This window comes from Amblyomma mixtum, chromosome 10 (assembly GCF_055824585.1).
Source record: "Amblyomma mixtum isolate Tamu chromosome 10, ASM5582458v1, whole genome shotgun sequence".
In the NCBI taxonomy this organism is placed as follows: domain Eukaryota; kingdom Metazoa; phylum Arthropoda; class Arachnida; order Ixodida; family Ixodidae; genus Amblyomma; species Amblyomma mixtum.
In genome coordinates, this window is record NC_143021.1 from 150,393,052 (window position 1) to 150,400,401 (window position 7,350).

Here is a 7,350-nt window from a genome sequence, read left to right on the forward strand (position 1 = left end):
CGCATCGGGACACAGTCCCCACAACGACGTACGGCCTCATGCACGCCGCGACAGCGACGCCCGGTATCGCGCAAATATTGCGTAGGGGTTCTTCTGTCTTTCCTATTTGTACGCGTCCATTCAAGCCGATTTGTGCCTGTTTTATTTAGATAATTAGAGTGGATCCCACCTGAAAGCGTAACTCGAGAAGGAATGCGTTCTCAGCTACAGGGGAGTGGGAGAGAGAGAGAGGAATTCTAATAAGAGGAAAGGAGGAGAGGTCGGCCTGTGGTAACATGACCCTGGCCTGCTAGTCCACACTGAGGAAAGGGAAGGGGAGGAAAGGGAAAGTGCGAATGAAGGATGGTGATGGCATAATACAATCAGTTTCATGGGTGGTGTCTAGACACACACACACTGGCTGGCACTCGCAGCGCGGTGAGTAGATGCACGTGATATTCATGTCTTGAACACACACACCGGCGCATGTCATTAACACATACTGATGTAGGGGCTCCATGAAAGCACAAATGTGCGCTCTCGCACATGTCAGACCGTCAAGTCAAGTCAAGTCAACTTTATTCCAGACATGTAAAGAAAATCACATGGCTGAGGAGGATGGAAAAAAAGCCGCAATATTGCGGCTTGACAACGTTCCCTTCCCCCAAACTACATCGGCGGCAGGGATAATGAAAGCGTGTAAAGCATACATACAAACATACAAAGCACTTAATTCACAATGTGAACGTAACAAAAAAGAAATCGAAAAAATAAGAATGTACGGTTTATCCGCAACCGGAAAAGCGATGAACATAATATGTCTTACATGACATACAAAAAGAAAAGGCATTTGAAAGCAAACACATTCCAACACAAAGAGAAATCAAGGCATCGCAAAGGCAAGGCTAGCAAATATTATAAAAATAAAGTTTTCATCTGTTGGTTCGAAGGTAAACGAACGGAAGAGCTGGGTAGGCGAAATTGATTAAGCAAAGTAGGTAAGGCGTAATTTAGTGTCTGAAATCCGTAATTAGTGCGAGGACATGGAACATACCAAACTTCATGATGGCGAGTTAGATGGGAGTGTGTATTTTCGCGTAAATTGATAGTTTCTTCTAAGAACGACATTCAACGTTCGGACAAGGACTTGTACAGTTGGAGGAGGCGAAAATCATAAAACGAGGAAACTTTAATTATATTATCTTTTGAGTATAAAGGCCCAGAAGACGAAAAAGAAGGCACATTTGCTATTGCTTTAACCGCGGTTTTTTGTACTGTTAACAGCTTGTTTCTATTCGTGGCTGTAGTGCTGCCCCAGATTAAGTTACAATATCTTATATTGGATTCGAACAGTGCGATATACAAAAGAAGCTTGGTTCTCTCAGGTAGCATATATTGCAGTTTTCTAAGAATTCCGACAGTACGAGACAACTTGGTCTGTAGATGCTCAATATGAGCATCCCACAGCATGCATTCATTAAAGTAAACACCCAGGGATTTGACTACCTTAGTTATTTCTATGTCATTCACCCCCAATCTCAGAAGATTTTCTATGTTATAATTCGTGTTTTTGGCTCTGAAAAATACAGCTTTTGTTTTACTTGAGTTAACTAAGAAAGAATTTTTGATAGACCACAGATGCAGTTTATCCAAGACTTCATTTCCTTTTGCCACTAAGCCATTTACGTCTGAGCCAGTTAAAAAGAAAGTGGTGCCGTCTGCATACATTACATATTCAACTTCTTTATCTAAATTTATTAGATCGTTAATATATATTGAATAGCAGCGGACCCAGTAAGCTTCCCTGGGGAACTCCATGTTTAAGAGGCCTGTAAGCAGAGTGAAAATTATCAACAGTGACAAACTGTTCGCGGTTACTGAGGTAATTGGAAATTAAATTAAGCATTTTATCCCTGATACCGTATGCAGAAAGTTTTAAGAGAAGGGTAGTATGATTTATTCTGTCAAAGGGTTTTGAGAAGTCTACAAATATTCATAAAGTGATAATTTTGTTCTCGATGTTCGTGAGAATGAATTCTTTTTGTCGGAGCAGTGCCAGTTCTGTAGATGAGTGCTGCCTAAATCCGAACTGAGTAAACCGTGTAGAGAGCGCACAAGGTGAGTGGGATCATGAAAAACTTCAAGGAAGGCGTCAATTATCGTTCGGAAACATGTTGTCAGCTTTAACTGGAAGCATAATGGAAGGCTTCATAATTTGTTGTTTGTGATGGCTCGGCATAAAATGATGAGCAAAAATACCTTAGTTTAAAACAGCGATAGTAGCGCTGCATTAAGCATGGTCCGCGTGGAGAGTCTGTTCTGACAATTAATTGATGGCTGTGAAGTATTTTAATACTTCTAGCTCTGTATAGTCATGCAAAGCCCTGGCGTTTGCCAAGGGCTATATTACTTCATATAATGGCAAGCTGTATAGAAGACTGAAAAATAAAGTGACAACAGCCGTTGACACATTAAGCCTGTAAATATATATTGTTATTCTATTTATTCTAGTTTATATCCATGTAAACAGTGGGGGCCGGGAGTAGTCCTCGGATCATAGCTACTAAGCATAACCGTTCTCCTATGCAGTTGTGTAAAAAGTTTTCTCTGAATATAAACAGCCAGATGATGGTCGTTTGTTTCTGCTCCCGTGCCTTCTTGTTTTGTGTGACACTCTGTGTGAATGTTTTTTGATGGTATTGTTGCTCCCACGCTCAGGGGACGTGGAATCCAATATTGGAAAAACATTTTGCCTCACCCTCTATCCTTGCAATGCAAAGTCAGAGATTTGCAGCCTTAATGCGATAGCGCGAATTGCACAGTGCGCTAATTAATTTGAAGCAACACGCTTTGGATGCGAACCAATGGCGTTTCTTCGGCACAGTCACCTTCAGTAAGTGCATTATAACGAGAGAGAGGTGTTATGAAACTGCTATAGTGCATTCTAATACTTGCCATTAGCTTGGAGGAAATTAAATGTATCAAGGAGGCGGTGCATACTTTTCATGGCCTACCAACATATAATTGATGCGCTCTTTTATCTTGTCATGATGACGAAGACGATAGCCACGAATCCAACATACATTTCTGGTAAATGCTAATTAGTGGCAATTATAGACCCGTTCAGGTTTGACTGCCATCTGAGAAAAGAACCTGAAGAAGGCTGTGCATAACATACGTGTCTTGTCAGGGAAAAAAACACCAGAGTTCTACCCCTGCTTCAGAAAGAAGAAAAGGAAGAAGAGTAGGTGAAATAAAGCGCCTACTTTCCTCAGGTCCTTTGAACCGGCCATCGGTGTTAAAACTCCCATTTATTTATTCGAACCACACCTGTTTGTGTCGAATCATTGGCCATGTTACATGCTTCCGCAAGTTAGGTTCATACGGAACCTGTTGGCTGTTGGAACAGGAAGGCTTTGTTTCGTTTAATGGAACAAAATATAACTCATCAGCCATGCAGTTAACAAGCTCAGTTGTACTACTCATGAGGCGAAAGATGAGCTAGAGCGAGTGGCACGTTTCCAGTAACAGCGTAGGGTCCCACTGTTCGCCTTGTTCTTCTGCTCAGCCTCTTGTTACGGTTGACAAGCCATAGCTACTAACTATAGTTTCTTGGATGCCATCCTCGGCTCCGGGTTGGGATGGTGTCACGGTCGGTGTGTTGAAAACCTTAGCTCATAAGTTCACTCAGGACCTCCTCGATAACGAATCATTGGAAACTACATGGCTGCTGCACTCCCTGAAGGTGGCTGAAATAATATTGCTCTTAAAACATTCAAGTAAAGGTTTTGATATTGACAATATTCGGCCGATAGCTCTAACATCCAAAGTAGTAAAGCTCATAGAAAGGGTTGCATATAACCGGCTACCAAAGAATGTTTCAGAAATCAACGCATTGAGGTTTGCCTAGATTGGCTTGCGCCGCGGATGCTTAATATGGTCTGCCCATGTCGATTTAGACAGCAGAATCCGCCTTGTTATGTACAACAACGAAGCATCAGCGTTAGTGGCGCTTGACATTGCTAAAGCATACGACAGTGTTGCAAAGTTCGGTCCTTCTCATCAAATTATCATCACCGCAACCGCCGTTCTACACCTCTGTATGGATCTGTGAATTTTTAGCATGACGACACTCAGACGCCTATGCCCAGACCAGAGGTGTGGCAAAAGATTCTGTGCTTTCGCCACTTCATTTCATTATGCTTATGTGCGACATTCCCGTTTACCCTGAAGTTACGATTTATGTTTACTCATACGACGTAGCCTTGTTTGCCTCTAAAACAGACATTCATGCCCTATATCTTAATCTCTAGGCTTATCTCAGTGCACTCCAGCTTTGGCTGGATAACATAAATTTGGTATTGAATGTGCACAAACGTAGTATGCTAGTTATTCAATCCAACGTTCCTGCCAACCCCACAACTGCCAATTTCTATTAACTGCACAATCAGGCTTTTCGCAGATGATTGCGTTATTTATCGAATAATCAAATCCGCTTCAGACTCATCCTTACTTACAAGTGACCTAAATAAGGTATCTAGTTGGTGTAACATTTGGCTCATGAGACTGAATACTAACAAGTGTAAGGTCATGCGTATTTCACACGGGTCTGCTAACAAAAATCTTATTCCCTAAAATATTTCAGGTTCTCTCCTTGAGCAAGTTACTACATATAAATATTTAGGGGCTCATATAACTGCTAACCTTTCATAGCAGGCACATGTAGATTATATTTTTAACAATGCTAACCGCATGCTTGGCTACTTGCCTTGTAATTTTTCCATGGCTGCATCTTCTTTAAAGCTGCTACTCTGTAAAAACTTAGTTAGATCGAAATTAGAATATGCGTGCTCCGTGTGGGACCCGGGACTTGAAACTCTTACTAATCATTTAGAGTCAGTACAGAATCGTAGAGCCCCATTTATTTTGTCCTACTTTTCCCGCACTGCTAGTGTAACTGCAATGAAAAATACTTTGAACCTTCCTAGCCTTTCCCTTCGTAGAAAACTCGCGCGAATGCTAACTTTTCACAAGATTTACTGCCACAATCATCAGCTAAAACGGGATCTTCTATCTGAACCATCATTCATATCTCAAGAAATGCTTCGTCGCGGCACAAAAGGACAAAACGAAGAAAACACACCACACAGCGCCATTCGTTTTGTCCGTTTTGTCCGTTTTGCCATTCGTTTTGTCATTCTTCGTTTTGTCCTTGTGTGTCGCGCCGAAGCATTTCTTGAAATATGTAAAACCAACTGGCCTACAAAGCAACCCTTCTAAATCATTCTTATCACCTCGCACGGATCATGCCACAAGGTACGTATTCCGTACTGCCGAAGCAATGCATACTTTAACTCGTTTATACCCAAGACGGCGAGTGATTGGAACCTCCTGTCAGCCTTGGTTGCCGAAATTTCTGACAACTGTTTATTTAAAAATGCCGCGGAAAACTATGTGTTTGACTAGGCTGTTTTGTTACGTAATCTGATTTGTATTTTGTTCAAGCTAACGTTTTTTCATTCCTTGCTGTATTACATTACATTTTTCATGTACTTTTTGTTTTCATTTTGCTGCATTGTCTTTACTTCTTTATCCACTCCCTTTAACGCCCCACTGGGGACCTGAAGGTATTGTAATAAATAAATAAATAAATAAATAAATAAACATGTATTTATATATATCGTTAAATTAAGAACCACATCAGGTCGACATTTCCAGAGCCCTTCCATAAGGTGTTCCGAATAGCCTGAATCGCTTTGGGACGGTAAGCCTCCATAAACCATAAACACTATCACTCTGACGACATACGGCAGGGGAAATCCTTGAGGTCCCTAGCCGTTATTTATTAAGCTAGTATGGATTGGCGGCCCCAGATCAACACTAAAGTTGAAAAAGGTGAGCGTGCACTGGGCAGGTTACCACGAATAACTAATAGAAAACTTGGCATGCACGCTTCTACCTCTTTACAAAGCCTACGTCAGACTCATTTTGGAATTCGGCTGTAGACTCTTTTCTGGCTCCCGTAAATACAAGGTTCATCCGTTGCTGCTGCTAGAAAGGCGCGCACTGCGCCTCTGCCTATGTCTCCATCAACCAGTCTCCACCGCAGTTCTGTACCTGGAGGCTCGTGTTCGCGACCTTAACTCCCGTTTCCGCCTTTTAACTGTCAGGACTTGCTTGCGGGCATTTGAGTCTGCTCCTGGTATGGCTACACCTATTTTTTTCTCCGACCTGGCCCTTTTTGTCACTCATCATTGGCCAAGGTTCCGCCTCCCTGAAATTGTTTTTACTCAGGATGTTCCATCGAATATTGTTGTGGATCTAAATTTTGTACGTAGAGTTGGTCACGCAACGTCCCCTGTCAATATTGCTTTTAATTTTACTTTCCTACCTAATTCAAAGCATCTGCCTGCAAAACCACTAACTGGTCTACTCTCTGACCACCTTGACAAATTTCCCGCACTACACTGTGGTTGCTACAGATGCGTCTGGAGCCGGCCAGAAGGCAGTGGTTGCCATTTTTTCAGTCTATCACTTGGAACTTTTTGGCTCAAGTCCCGAAATAGACACCTACATTTCTAGCGGAGTTCATGGCTCTTGGGCTGGCTACTTTAAAGATTCCCTCCAATGTTTCCCAGGTGATATTTCTCTCTTATTGTCTCTCTGTATAGTTTGCGCTGGAGTCCAAACGGGATGCTCTTTTGTGCCGCTCGCTATACTCTAATTCTTGGATGGATGAAAGACGTGTGATTCGTTTGAATTACAGGTCAGTGTGATGCAGCAGACTTCTTGGCAAAATCAGCTTTATGTGCACCTCTCCCCTGTAGCGTCTCTAATAATATCCTTTTCAGAATGTCCCGTTTTCAGCGTTGTCAGTATGTATCCGCCAAGTGCAGCGATTCCTTGCTCTCTACCGCTGTCTATCAACATGTCTTGTACCAATGGGAGGCTCGTGCGTGTAAATCCCGGCAGTGTGAGGTAGCGATGACTCTCACGCGGTGCAGCCTCCCCCGCTTAAATCTTTACTTATTCAGATCCGGGTTCAGTCCCGCAAAACTTTTGTGCGGTTTGTGGAGACAGTAGAAACATTGGAGCATTTACTACTAATCCTACTTTCTTGACGGGGATTTGCGCACCTAGAAATTCCCATTACAATGTAAGGACTCGCTTTGTCGGTCCCGCTTCTCTCCTTCGGTGCGAGCGCCAGAGGTGTTGCATTGCATCAAGTTTGCGGATACTTCCACAATTACATAATAGCTACCGGCAGATTCCCTTTATAAATGTGTTAGACATGGCTCCATTTAAAAGATCTCTCAGTAATTTTCATGTATTCAATTATCTGACCTTGTCCCCCATTTTTCTTGTTTGTTT